We start from the raw sequence: 15,372 nt of genomic DNA, 5'->3' as shown, positions 1-15,372 counted from the left end.
CCCCAGTGGAGTTAGAGCTCTAAGGATCACTGGTAGATTCTTAAATTCCAAGGCCAGAAGGGACCATTGTGATAATGTAGTTTGACTTCCTGTATAACACAGACCAACAGCAGGATAGCTTCCCCAAAACAATTCCTAGAGCAGATCTTTTAGAAAAACATCCAGTCTTGATTTTAAAATTGTCAGTGATGGGGAATCCACCACAACTCTTGGTAAATTGTTTGAATGGTTAATTGCTCTCACCGTTAAGAATGTATGCCTTTATTTCTAGTACACATAAGCCTTCTCACTACATTAAGGTGCAGTCTCCAAGGAATGATTACACTATAAATATTAAATACTGGTAAAGAGCTTAGCAAACATTGGGGAAGATATCAGCTGTATGCATTTGGATTTGAAAGTAGATTTTCATTCTACTTTATTTTTGCCCTTTTCATATTTGCTTCCTGTGAATGTCATTTTTCAAGCTTCACTGACATGAAAAATAAACTCAGCATGACTGCTCAAATGTTCACCAAAATATGAATTGTCTATAGAATTATATTAAAAATTCATGCTGTATTATTTAGTTGTGTAAGTCAACTATTCAAAAAATGCAAATAAATATAATGCAATTTATAACTAACATACAGGTCAAATCATGAGATTGGATTTGCAACAGACTATTTGCAGGCTGTTCAAATAGGGGTGGAATTTTAATGAAGATGTTGGTGAATAATGTAGAATAACATAACGTTGAAAATTTGCCATTTGCTCACAAAGAGGCAATATTCAACTAATTTTTGTTAATTTTCTTAGTTTATTAATAAAATAATACAAAATATGATAGTGCCCCCTAAAGAACATTTCAAGTCTTTGAGCTCTAGCATTGGATTCCAGTGGGCCATTCTTTTCTCTCCTGTTGATTGGAAAAAAAGAAACCAAATACCTTCTAACCGGGAGTCACCATTGCACATCTCATCGCAGGTGCCAGTTGTGCCTAACAAGCGAATAGATAGGGCTTACCTTTACTCTGCTGTATGGCTGTGTATAGCAGAAATAGCTGGGAGGATAGAGGACTTTGAGATGTAAACTCTTTCTGTCATCTGCCCAACCCATCAGCTGAGGCTCTCTGTCCTGCCAGTGTGAGAGAAGACCACCATCCCAACTCACCTCAGGAGCTACAGAGTGGAGAAAAGCCTGCTCACATCCCCAAAAGATAAACAGGAAGACTCTACAAGATTATTGGAGAATCCCACAAAGTCCTGCCAAGTGAAGAGAGATATGAAGTAAGCACAGCCAAATGTAGTGAGGTGGCCTTTTCTCCTTTGAGTCTGCCTGCTCCAGAGGTAGCAGGCATATTTAATCAGTGTAAAAAGAAAAAAACCTATTGACTTGCACTACATATGTTTTATGGAAATATGCTTATGAGTATGAATATGATGTAACTGGAATATGCTTTAGGCAAAAGGTCTCTTGTAAGGTATCATTACAAAGCTTATAATCTACTGAATGTGTTCACCCTATTTGTATGCATGTATCATTCTCGTATCTGAAGCTAGAAATATGAAGTATAACTTCTGAGGTCCTGTTGTAATTATGCAAAGTGTGGGCCACTAATGGCGGTTTAGAATCTTGATGGCTCCCATTGCTTGGACAATTAGTTGTAAATGGTTTATTTACCTGCAAGCCTTGCTGTGTTCATGTGAGCCAGCCCAGGAAGAACAGAGGCTGGGGTCTCACAGAACATGTGAACATGTCACCTGATACTGGAATCCATCTTAAACCTGGTGCTTTTCCATTTAGAAGCAGGGGTTGGGACCCAGAGAAACAAAAGATTCCCGCCTTGTGCCAAAGCTGTAAAAGGGGGTGGAACCTTTGTTCCAAAGGGATTCCAGTCATGAGAACACCCCTAGAGTACACCTAAGATGTCTGCTGACACTAACAAGGACTGTATCAGGCAAAAGGATTGGGCCCAGACTAGGAGGGAGTCTAGTCTGTGAAAGCAGCTTATTGGAACATCTCTGAGGGTGAGCTTTTCCCTGTAATCAGCTTCTTAATGTATTAGGCTTAGACTTGTGTGGTTTTGTTTTATATTCCTTGGTGACTTACTTTGTTCTGTCTGTTATTACTTGGACCCATTTAAATCCTACTTTTTATACTTAATAAAATCACTTTTGTTCATTAATGAACCCAGAGTGAGTGATTAATACCGGGGGGAGCAAACAGCTGTGCATATCTCTCTATCAGTGTTATAGAAGATGGACAATTTGAGTTTACCTGTATAAGCTTTATACAGAGTAGAACGCATTTATTTGGGGTTTGGATCCCATTGGGAGCTGTGTGTCTGGGTGCTGGAGATAGGAAACCTGCTGAGCAGTTTTTAGTTAAAGTCTGCAGCTTTGGGGGGCGTGGACCAGACCTGGGTCTGTGTTGCAGCAGGCTAGCATGTCTGGCTCAACGAGGCAGGGTTATGGAGTCCCAAGCTGGCAGGGAAAATGGGCTCAGAGGAAACTTCAGCACATCAGGTGACAGTCCCAAGAGCCTCACGAATCTTACTGTTTCCATATTCTTTTCAAATCGTTTCTGTCTTGTCCCTGAAGGGACTTGCTTTGAATTAGCAAATCCATCCATTTAGCTTCTGTGTTACAGACTGACCCATTCAAGTCTTATGTGGAAAAAGCAGAAGATTTCAGATCTTCAGACTCCACTGCTCTTTTGTTGTGAAGGATCCAAACGAGCAAAAAGCTGTTAGATATTCTATAGCCTGGTGGGTAGATTTGGCTACTTTGAGATAAAAGATAGATAGATAAAAGGAAGAAGCCTGTCTCAACATATTCTGTGATGGCCATGGCTGCTGCTTCTGCCAACAGAGAAGCTGCCACAGTGTTCAGAATGTGCAAAGTGGCCACATGAAAACCATTTGCAAAACGTAGGCAGTGGGGCTTCAGCAGACAGCTTTCTTGTTCAGTCACAATATACTTAGAGTATCAGTAGTTTAAAAACAAAAGCAGGGTCCTTGTTACTGTCCCATCTTCCAGTTTGTAACTTTCTGATTCATCTTGCTACTATGATAGTTTAGAACTTACTACTATGGATTGCTAGTGCTCAGAACTCAGAGGGATTTTTGTTTTTATTGGTTTAAAAACCCAGCTACTTTCCAAGCTGTCTGTCATTGTCTTTAACTTTACTAATTGGATTACCTAATCTTTTGTAATTCAAGTGGATAATCTACATGTTCCTTGAGAGAGGTTCAGTAGTGAACCCTGGTAGTCAGGAAATTCTTGTTTGATAGGTCTGTTTGCCAGCTAGTGAGAGGAGCAAAGAAGCCTACTAGTGTAAACTGCTAGAACTCTATCCCAGAAACCCATTTCACAGGAAGGAAAAAAATATTTACATTACTTCCCAGTCAAAGGACACAGTCCTTTGTGCCATGGAAGATCATGAAGTTTTGAACCCTAAAGAAGCAGATTCTAAAACAGGATTCCTACTTTTTGATCACTTTTTGATCAGAAATGAGAAGTCTTCGTATGGTTAGCCAAGAAATGGTATTTCATTCAGCTGTAAAGACAGGTGATCTCTTGCCTAGCGGCAAAATGTGTTGAAAAGCAGACGTCCTAAAAATGAGAAGTACTTGGGGATAATATAATTGAAATTTCCAGATGAGAGTATATAGATATAGTATGTAAAAGTTCTTTGAGTGCTTGCTCATTTCCATTCCAGGTTAGGTGTGTGCATGCGGCATGCACCATTGCCGGAGATTTTTCCTTCAGTGGCATCCATCAGGCCGACTCTAGCATTCTCTGGTGCTGCACACTTACGAGCCAGCGTAAGGAGCACCACCAGCCACACACCCTCACAGGTCTTTCTTACCGCCTGTGATAGTTGCTGGAGCAACCCCTCTTGCTTCAGCAAGGCTTCTTCTCAGTGATTTTTGTACTCTATTTTCATAGTTTGTTAGTTTTAACTAGAGTTTAGTGTATATATATTGTAGATAGTGTTAGTGTAAATAGTTAGAAATCCCTCTCCCTATCTTTGAAGGCCTCTCTTTGCCCCCGGGGCTGGGCATGCCCTAGTTCCTGGGCTTCAAACCTTGTGCCTCCTGTGGCAAGCCTGTACCCATTAGCAACTCACACTTCAGTTGTCTGAAGTGTTTGGGAGAAACACACTTGAGAGACCAGTGCCAGATCTGTCAGGACTTTTGACCCCGTACAAAAAAAGGACAGAGAGCTCAGACTGAAGGCTATCCTTAATGGAAGATGCACTCAGACTGGTCTCAGAGCCAAGCTGCTCCAATTTTGCACAGAGCACTTTATCCTCTGTACAAAGTGCTCCACAGGCACTGCGCACTTCATGGCACCATTCCTCAATCTCCGGTGCCAAGGATGAAGCACAAAAAGCAGCTTACCAACAGAGGGTGGTCACTGGTTCAGAGGAAGGACAAACATGGTGAAGCCAATGGAATGTAACCTGCACAGGGCCGCCACTCTATCACCGGTCCCACAGTGACACCATCAGCTCCACCCAGAGCATCAAATCCAGTGCTGGACACTCCACTTCGGCACCAGCAGATTGACAGTACCATCAACCCCGGAGGCCTTTGTAGCTGCCAGGGACTTATTGATGCTCCTCGTCCCACCAATTCTGATGTTACAGCCAATGGCTCCGACAACTGTGAGCAGGAGGAAGCCTGGGGCTCCAAGCTCCTTCCCAGCACCAGGCCTCCCAGGATTTTCTAGGGGCAAGCCAAGTCTGATACCATCTTCATGACCATCTCTGGTCCACCGCTTATCTCCAGACCCTCGGCACCGAATGGAGGCAGAGGTTACCTCTCCAACGTGGTCACCTCGGGGGAACTCTTCATCCGAGACCGAGATAGAACCCTTCGTCTAGCCTAAGGGCCACCACTGGTACCCAACCTATGTGCCGCTGGAGCTCGGTACAGGTCCTCCCACCTGCATCTGGCCAAGTGAACAGTGCCATACTGGAACCCTTAAACTAGCAAGCCCTCGTCAGGAGATATGACTACAATCTCTGGAACTCCTTGTCCAAGTTCAAGGATTCTCTGACTCAGGGCAGGAATTCTCTGCCCTCTCAGAGGAGGATAAGAATGTAACTAGGACCTCACTCCAGGTGGCACTGAATGCAGCCAACACGGCAGCCAGGACAATAGCCTCCGCTGTCACCATGAGACAATACTTTTGGCTTCAGTCCTTGGGACTCCCTCACGAGGTCCAGGAATCAATCCGGGCTCCTCATTATTTTCGGAGCAAATGGACACGAAGTTTCACAGCCTGAAGGATTAGAGGGCCACCTGGGTCTCTACGCTCCGTCTACTTCAAGGAAGCTCTTCAGGCCCCAACGGACACCACGCTTCTTGGCTCTGCCTCTGAGATAGGAACCCTATTAAAAAAAAGGGGGGGGAGAGGTTACGAGAGATGTCAGCCGCTTCCTTCCACCTTAGCATCTCAACTGGGGTTGCACAGATACTCTTGTGGGCCTAAGCAGGCCTTTTGAAGGTGCACCTGAGGGGCTATACCAGTTCCTGCCTCCCCTTTGTTTTTGGACCTGCTGTCCCATTTCAGCCTGGTGTGGTCCTGAATAGCATTGGACTGCTGGGTGCTAAATACAGTGGTATTGCCACAACAGACATCTCAAGAAACTGAGGTTCCACATGGCCTCCATCATTCCCTCCCTGGATCCAGGGAACTAGTATGCAGCCTTCAACTTGAAGAATGCTTACTTTCACATTTCTGTCTTCCATGACCACAGAAGATTTCTCATATTTATTGTAAACCAAACTCACTACCAATTCACTGCTCTTTCCTTTGGCCTGTCCGCAGCCCCCTGGGTTTTTGTGAAGTGCATGGAGGTGGTAGTTCCCTTCCTCAGATGGTGAGGCTTTCAGGTCTACTCAGACTTTGACAACTGGCTGATCAAAGGTCATTGAGAGGCTCAAATAAAGAACAGCATCAGCGTGGTCCACGCCACCTTCTGAGCACTGGGCCTGTTGATAAATGAGCAAAAGTCTACTCTTATTCCAGTTCAGAGAATAGAATTTATCAGGCAGTGTTCGACTTGATATAAGCCAGAGTCTTCCTCCCGACTACTGATATCCAGTGCCATGATTCTCCCCATCACAACAGACCAAGTTTGCCTCCAGTTACTGCAGCACATGGTCACAAGCACTTACATGGTCTGGCATGCAGAGCTGCGCCTCAGGCTCCTGCGGACATGGCTAGCTTCAGTTTACTCCACGAACAGATACTTCTTGGGCTCCATGCTCACTGTTCCATCCCTGGTCCTTGCCTCCCTCAACTGGTGGAGGGACCTGAGGCTGGTGATGATGGGAGTTCCCTTTGTTGCCCCCCAGCCATCAGTGTACGTAGTCTTGGATGTATCAGATCTAGGTTGGGGGAGCCCACCTCAACAGCCTCAGGACCCAGGGCCTGTGGTCCCAGGAAGAACTCTCCCTGCAGGTAAATGATAATCTGCATTCGGGCATGTTATGAGCAAGATAGCTCAGTGGTTTGAGCATTGGCCTGCTAAACCCCGGGTTGTGAGTGCAATCTTTGAGGGGGCCATTTAGGGATCTGGGGCAAAAATTGGGGATTGGTCCTGCTTTGAGCAGGGGGTTGGACTAGATGACCTCCTGAGGTCCCTTCCAACCCTGATATTCTATGATTCTATGATAAGTGATTGTTCCACCTCTGGCCATCTTAACCTTTCACTGCACAAAAGCTAGGGCCTTTTCAGCAGTGTTCCTTGCACAGGCTCCATTCCAGGACATTTTCAGGGCTGCAACCTCGTCATCAGTGAATGCCTTCACATCCCGCTACACCATCACCCAACAGGCTCGAGAGAATACCAGGTTCAGAAGAGCAATATTGCAGTCAGCATATCCTGAGGTATTGCTTGTGGGTCACCTGACAGGAAATAGACATGAGGAAGCAAAAATGGTTACTAACCTTCTGTAACTGCTGCTGTTCAAGATGTGTGGCTCATGTTCATTCCACAACCCACCCTCCTATACCTCTTTCAGAATTGGCCGGGAAGAAGGAATAGAGAGGGTGTGTGGCCAGCAGCGTCCCTTATACCAGCGCATAATCACATGGCACCAGAGGGCGGGTGCTAGAGCCGGCCCAACGGGTACCACTGCGGGAAAAATCTCCAGCAACTGTGCACATGGCGTGCGCACACCTACCATGGAATGGACGTGAACAACATGTCTCGAAGAACAACAGTTCCGGAAAGTTAGTAACTGGTTTTTGTCCTTGGAAGACGAGTACCAACATCTTACATTTATATATATAGTAAATAAAAAATTGAGATGACTGTACCCTTTTCTAGTACCTCGAAGAATGTATGTCAAACCCATGTAATTCACATTATAGTTCCCTATCTTGTTTCAGTATCTTTATACTATGACACAGATCATTTCAGTCATTTTCATTCTATTTACATACAGTGTTATGTTTGTGTATGTAAAATACAAAGATGAAGTAATGCTAAATCTTAATTTTTAGTACTGTTTGGGTTTTTCTTCCAGGATGTTTTGACTATATTCCTTTAAGTGTTTTCCGTCCTTAGATGATTGATGTCAGCAAGAGTCAAAACATCACTGAAAAAATTCAAAATGGCATTGAAGGACTATAAAATATTTTTGACAATCAAAACCTCCAAGAAACTCTCTGAAATTTGTATTATAAAACATGACTAACAACATGACTGACATTGGTAGCTATTAGAACAATTCTGCATTCTAAAATAAAATTTTCTTAAGATATTCCTATTTAACTCAAAGAGCAAGGCTATAGTTTTTGAGAGACCAAAATTCCACACATCTTTCATATGATTATGATTTGGTGATTTGAAAATAGTACATTTGAAATTATTTGGACATAAATAGAATAATTCCTGCATTGATGCAAGATAAACTTCTTCCTCTCTAATGTACTCCAGTTGAAGTGAAAAATATGGCCACCTATATATGACACATTATCCAGACAACCTCGCAAATGTTCCTTTAAAATGAAAATTGTAGGGCATTACCAAGTTTCTAGTTTAGTACCTCAAGAATGAACCAAAGTATAGTGTGCCTTGGGAATGACGTTAGAGAGAAATGGGTGCTTTTAATGGGGAAAATCTCTTTTATTCATATGGGAGCATCAAATGTTTATTTTGTTTATTTTTTATTTTTGTCTTAATGAAACATTATTTACAGTGTCACCTTAATTCTTATTTCCTTTTACATACTATGAAAGACATACCCTGATTACATTAACACAGAGCATACAACAAAGACTTTAAGATGGTCCTGAAAACAAATCTTCACCTTATGATGTAAGAATAATTATACTGAACTTGATCTGTAATTAATGCCAAAGCACCAGTTACTAAATCCAGCTGACATAGAGAAAGTAGAAAACATAATGAGGTGAGATAAGGCTGTGCTTTGATTGGCTAGAAAGTTTCTGTTCCCACTTGTCTGGTACTAGCTGCAGGTCTTTTTCTCCCCCTGTAGCCATAAGCACTTTGTCATGTTGACACTGGCAATTGAAACAACTTATTTTATCATTTCTGATATGCAGCCTAGGGCCAAAACAAGCAAAGCAATTTTAAAGGACTAGGTTCAGAAGTAGATTGGAATTCCCATTGTACAGCCCTTGGGAATATGACTTCAATAATCAACTCTAAAGTAAATATTTATTATAATGACATCTGGTGATCTTCCTATAATTGTTCAAATGAGCTCCCTATTATTTGTTAGATAATTAGCCCTCTTGCCATCCATCCTTGCAATATGAAAATTAGTTATAACCTCTTGAGACATCGGGAAACAACTATATCATCTCATCTACTATTTGAAATTACAATATTACGTACCTTCTTACCTGCAAACTCAGGCTAGGTCACCATTTGTATGCTGCTTTAGCAGAAGACAATATTTGCTGATTTTATTCTGCTAGCAAAAGAAATCCCAACATAGAAAAACACTTGTAGGAAGTTTAGAACTGGGGTTATGTATTATGTACATTCCAATTGTCATACTCTCCACTGAGATTCTCCTGAATGGCATTAAGAAAGGAAACATACAGAAAATTGAAAGATGCTACTGTAACAGTGTTAGTTAGGAGCTATTGTAAAGATGTGTTCTTGGGGTTGCTTTGTGGAGGACAGAGGGTTGGGGGATGGAGACGGAAATTAGAATTCCTAAAAGATGCTGAATTGACAGCCCTGGAGAATTAAGTCTACCGCATATAGACAGAACAGGTATAACATAGGCAGGAGCAATGCAAATAACTCCGCAATGCCTCATCAATGTGTTTAAACCATAACAAGAAAACGAACATCTGTAGGAACCAAATCTGTAGGAACCAAAGGGTAGATGATTCTCCTTCTCTACAAGGCCTTGGTTCCTCTGCTGAGACTGCCACTGAATGCTGCCAGTTGTAGTGGTGGATTTTTTTCCCCCAATATAGACACTAGTCTGCAAGAGCTGGACAGAGGTGACCAGAAGTTTTTCTCTTTAGAATTATCAGAGGTATGCAAAAGTATCGGTAAGTCATCCATTTCTTTAAGTGCTGTGACAAAGTTCCTCCTCTACCTTGGTGGGTCTTGCGCTTATTGGCGGATTTGCTCACCTTGGAGCTTCATGGCAGCCCTCAGTTTGGCCATTTTCGTGAATCCACAGTTCAAGTCAACTCCTCCTCTGTCTGACCAGGAGTCGGGAGGTTTGGGGGGAACCCGGGCCTGCCTCTACTCCGGGTTCCAGCCCAAGGCCATGTGGAATTCAGCTGTCTAGAGTGCCTCCTGGAACAGCTGTTCAACAGCTACAAATCCCTGGGCTACTTCCCCATGGCCTCCTCCCAGCACCTTCTTTATCCCCACCATAGGACCTTTCTCCTGGTGCCTGATAATACTTGTACTCCTCAGTCCTCCAACAGTATGCATTGTCACTCTCAGCTCTGAGTGCCTCTAAGTGAGCTCCTTTTAAAACCCAGGTGCCCTGATTAACCTGCCTTAATTGATTCTAGTAGCTTCTTGATTGGCTGCAGGTGTTCTAATCAACCTGTCTGTCTTAATTGTCTCCAGAAGGTTCCTGATTGTTCTGGAACCTTCCCTGTTACCTTACCCAGGGAAAAGGGACCTACTTAAGCTGGGGCTAATATATCTGCTTTCTATTACTCTCCTGTAGCCATCTGGCCTGACCCGGTCACAGTGCATATTTGAAAACTATTTGTTCTTTTAAGTCTGAGGACTGAAAACATGCCTACCAGAATCATGATAGATTTCATGATTCTAAGGAAAGAAATGAGTGAGAGCAGCAGAATAAGGACAGTGGACTTAAAAAAAACAAACAGACTTTAGCTATGAAAGGTAAAACTGCAAATTATTGCAATATGATAAATGAGAGGAAGAAATACTAAGAGGCCAGTATGGCTCTATAAGGAGCTCTTACCTGAAAATGCAAATGGAATCCTACAAAAAGTGGAAATATGGACAAATTGGTAAGGGTGAGTACAAAAGAATAGCACAGCATGTAGGACAAAATCAGAAAGGCTAAGGCAAAAATGAATTATACTTAGTAAGAGACATAAAAGGCAATAAGGCAAGATTCTTTAAATGCATTAGGAACAAGAGAAAGATGAAGGAAAGTGTAGGTCCTCTACTTGGCAGGGAAGGCGATCTGATAAGTGATGGACATCAAGAAGGCTATGGAGGAAATATCCATTAATGGTGGCTAGCCAAGATAGCAAGGGACACACCCCCATACTCTAAATGTCCCTAAACCTTTATCTGCCAGAAGTTGGAACTGGATGACAGAGGATGGATCACTCAATAATTGCCCTCTTCTATTCATTCCCTCTGAAGTATCTGGCGCCGGCCACTGTCGGAAGAGAGGATACTGGGCTAGGAAGACCATTGGTCTGAACCAGTATGCCATTCTTATGGTAAAACGCTCCTCATAATGCCTGTTGTGATAACATTTCTGTTAGATTATTTTCTCAAATTCCTGCATTTTATACAATGAATTTAGCTAAAGGCTAACCTACATGCTTCCCACTGTTCCCTCCTTTTCCAGTAATATATATAATATGTGTGTTTTTAGAACTCTTTCACTGAAGTGCTACACACATTCAACTAAATGCACATGGAGACCAATAATAAAAACAATGAAGTTTTAAAGATTTGCTGTAATGAACAAATGTGTACAAAATCAATAGAAGAATTTTGTTGACATTTAACAATGTCTTACTTAAACCTTGACTATTCTAAAAAAAATTCGTGTTGTGATTTCACGTTTTGAAATTCCAGGATCATTTAATGGAAAGATCAAAACAGCTCAACTATTCCTTTTTAACTACTCCTTTGGACTGGTACTGTATGACAGGGTATTTGGTGCATCAGTTTAACCTGTAACACAATTAGATTTTGATTATAATCTACATCCTATTCACTAAAGAGTAATCATTTCTTTTATCTGTGACTGCAAAAGCATTTATGGACTTGAAATGTGTAGTAATTTTTCAAAAATGTTTATTTAACCTGTAATTTGTTCCCATAAGAAATCTGATGCCTGGGGTCTTTCCCTTATAACATAAATACACCAGGTCACTGTACTGAAATTAACTCTGAAGTCAGTGTTCGTCTTCTGAATATTGGATCTATCTGTCTGAATGTGGGTGGGTGGGTGCTGAGAAATGTTTAAGAACACTTTATAAATATGTCTGAAGTGAATATATTTGAGAGATCCTTATTATTAACTGTTCTAAGTATCAAAGAGGCCTGTGGCACCCTAGAGACTAACAGACGTATTGGAGCATAAGCTTTCGTGGGTGAATACCCACAGGCATCCAACAAAGTGGGTATTCATCCACGAAAGCTTATGCTCCAATTCGTCTGTTAGTCTATAAGGTGCCACAGGGCTCTTAGTCTGGATCTGTAAAAGTGGCAAACACAGCTACCCTTCTGGTACTGTTCCAAGTATGTGAGAATTCTACAATCTCTGATACCACAGACTGGTTAGTATTGGTAGATATTGACCTGCCAATGACTGTGTGTGTGTATTAATCATACCTTGCAAAACATTTTTTTTAATTGGGCTTGCACCCTTCTTTGTTGCCTTTTTTATTTTTACGGTGCATAAATCTGACAGGGTTTAAAATGTTTTGTTTTAACCTTAGGCTAGGTCTACACTAGAAACTTTTGCAAGTATAATAATGTTGGATGGAAATGTGATATTTTGTCATTTTATAACCAGCAAAAAGCCCTAGTGTAGAAAACAGTTATACTACTTATATAGGCAAGAAAGTCCTTTTGCCAGTACAGCTTATTTTGTTTGGGAAATTGGTACAAGCTATACTGGCAAAATAATTCTTGCTATACCCTTGCTATACGCCAGCAAACCCTTTCTAGTGTAGACAAGGCCTTTAAAATAGAATATGAAGTCTGGTCTTCTCTGGAGGAACTCTGGCTGATCTTACGGGTTGCTTATTGTGAGCACTTCACACCTTGCGGAAGGAGTGAGGGTGGGGAAACTTTAACAAAAGATTATTAGGTTAATAAAATTAAGTTTTATACAATCTGATTAAAAAGCTTTTCCTTTCTCAGCGACTCAACTCATCAGATCTTGTGATGTCACCATTTCACTAGGCCTCCAGTCATTACAGAGTCTTTCAGCCTAGACAAGTCCTAAATTTGTAACGGAAAAACATGTCATAGTATTTGTTTTTGGATAAAATGTGTTCAGGCCCTCTTTGTGTTTCATAAAGGAAAAACAAGGATACAAGCCCATTTTTGTTTCCTTTGCAGGACACTTTTACTTTAAAATTCATAAACCACTGAGGTGACCTCTATATTATAATTCATCACACATCAATTTGATACAATATATCATTATAGAAGAGGATGGTATTAGCACTCTTTTTTTTATATTCAAACTGATTTCTCTTGCTGTGCTGCAAAATTATGTCCATAAAATACCCAGGCTTGCTGTTTATCTGTAGAATAAAGATACATGTGTGTCAAACAACAAAAATGCATATTATAAATTCCTAAGGTTTCCGGGGCCTGTAACCAAATGTTCAGACTGCTTGGCTGTCACTAACCTAAAAAAAAGTCCCAACAGCATCATATCAAAAATGAATGAATGTGCTGGGAACCTCTTTGACAAACACCAATAGCCAGAGCTTATTTAAATATCTATAAAAAGAAAAGGAGTACTTGTGGCACCTTAGAGACTAACCAATTTATTTGAGCATGAGCTTTCGTGAGCTACAGCTCACTTCATCGGATGCATAGCTGTAGCTCATGAAAGCTTATGCTCAAATAAATTGGTTAGTCTCTAAGGTGCCACAAGTCCTCCTTTTCTTTTTGCGAATACAGACTAACCCGGCTGTTACTCTGAAACCTGTCATTAAATATCTATATGATCAAGAGTGGGGCCACCACTTTTCTAAGAAGTTCATTTGCCATTAGCAGATCTCCTGCTTGCTGTCATACATACAATAGATACACAGATTCTTACTGAAATCAAGGATACCAAGGGGAGGGGTGGTTATGATTGGGACGATGATTATATGTATTTTTAAAAGGGGGATGTCTTTTGAAGGATCTGGGTGCCCCTGCCCTGAATTAGGAAAACAAATTAAATCACCCACAGAACATGAAATTCCCCTCTTCCCTACACATCTGATTTTTCTCAAAGGTCCAGCTCTGCCACAGCCCATATAAATAGATGTGCCTTGTAATATGCTCTGAAAAGTCAATAGATTTTGGCTACTTTGGCTCAGAGAAGGAAGCCGGTTCCAAAGCTGGGGACCCCTCACAGAGAATGGTCTACCACCAGCTCCCTTTCTTTTTAAAGGGAACAAAGGCAAAGCCAACTCAGGAACCGCTGCAATTTGCATCTGTGCTAGTATGACATGAGGGAAGAGATGGTCTCTCAAGTAACAAGATCCCACATCATTATGTGTTTTAAATATTTAATTGTTATGTATTATGTTATATTAAGACTTGTTTGGACTTTATTCATGTTGAAGTTTTTTAACTCAAAGATACCCAATAAACAACACTCGCCACATAACAGTGACAAGCACTGCATGTCTCATGGGGCTCTGAGACTATTCTTTGATTATTCATTTGTTAGATTCCATTAAAGAATTGTTTGCATATTAGCCAGGTATAAGGACAGTCTGAGTGATCATGCCTGTGTGTGTGTTTTGTCTGGAAAGGAGCTGGAAGGCCAGCAATGAGAAACACACTGCACAGATGTTGTAACATCCTTCCCATTTTAGCAGACATGACTAAACACACTTTGTCTGTTCTGAACAATTAAGATGTTTGTCAAACCAAGTTCTCAGAGTGCGTAGGGCCCTGTGCAAGCTCCAGCATGTTCAAGAGTGTTAGGAGAGATGTTACTCTGTGTAAAAAGTATTACCTGTCACTCTTCTCTGCTTCTTTCTTGCACAAGGAAAAATACTTCTGGGCTGGTGTTGATTCCAGTTCCCTTAGCGCAACACTTACACTGTGAAACAAAGCAAACTTTGCTTTACTTGAAAATAAATATAAGAAAAAACAAAGATGTTTTTATGACCTCATAGCTTTCCTGCTAGCATGACTCAGAATACAGCTTCTTCTGCTAAGAGTGCTACATAATTCTAGCTTAGTGTAAAAGCCATTACAAGTAAATTTAGAGATCTACAATGATAATCCACATGATATAAACAGAATTTAGGACAGATATTACATCAGTTGAAGTCAGTGGGAGTATTCTCATTGAATTAAATGGGTGCAGGTGAAGGATCGTTACCTGTACCAGGAGAAAGAAAAGGAGTATTTGTGGCACCTTAGAGACGAACAAATTTATTTGAGCATGAGCTTTCCTGAGCTACAGCTCACTTCATCGGATGCATTCACCGAATGCATCTGATGCTCAAATAAATTTGTTCGTCTCTAAGGTGCCACAAGTACTCCTTTTCTTTTTGTGGATACAGACTAACACGGCTGCTACTCTGAAACCTGTACCAGGAGAGTGCTTGTAAACACTTAGCATGAGTAATCATGAATTCTGCAGAGGTTCTCAAGAGCATTAAGAGACAAATGAAAATTCAGTTTATCAGGATGAACAATATCTTCAGTAATATTCAGCGAGGCCCTGATCTGCATGACTGGACCATTATGCCTTCCTGGAGCCTCAGTGAGGCTAAACATGGGTTCAAAGGTGCTCCCACACACATCCACTTACATGATAGGGGACCTTTACTTTACAATAACAGCAGCAGAATTACCCTAATATTTCAATGACTGAGTATGGAATGTAGAATAACATTGAATTAGTGCTTCCCTGTGCATTATTAAACCCCGTTTAGTACGGTTTCGCAGTCATGG

At 41.4% G+C, this 15,372-nt stretch overlaps 1 protein-coding gene across 2 annotated transcripts in view; it reads left to right on the top strand.

Annotated features, from left to right (window-relative positions):
- ATG7 (autophagy related 7) overlaps positions 1-15,372 on the top strand; it is a 271,180-nt gene that overhangs the window by 224,521 nt on the left and 31,287 nt on the right. The gene's annotated exons all lie outside the window — the stretch shown is intronic.

This window comes from Lepidochelys kempii, chromosome 7 (assembly GCF_965140285.1).
Source record: "Lepidochelys kempii isolate rLepKem1 chromosome 7, rLepKem1.hap1, whole genome shotgun sequence".
Taxonomy (NCBI): Eukaryota; Metazoa; Chordata; order Testudines; family Cheloniidae; genus Lepidochelys; species Lepidochelys kempii.
This window is presented reverse-complemented; position numbering and strand designations above follow the sequence as displayed.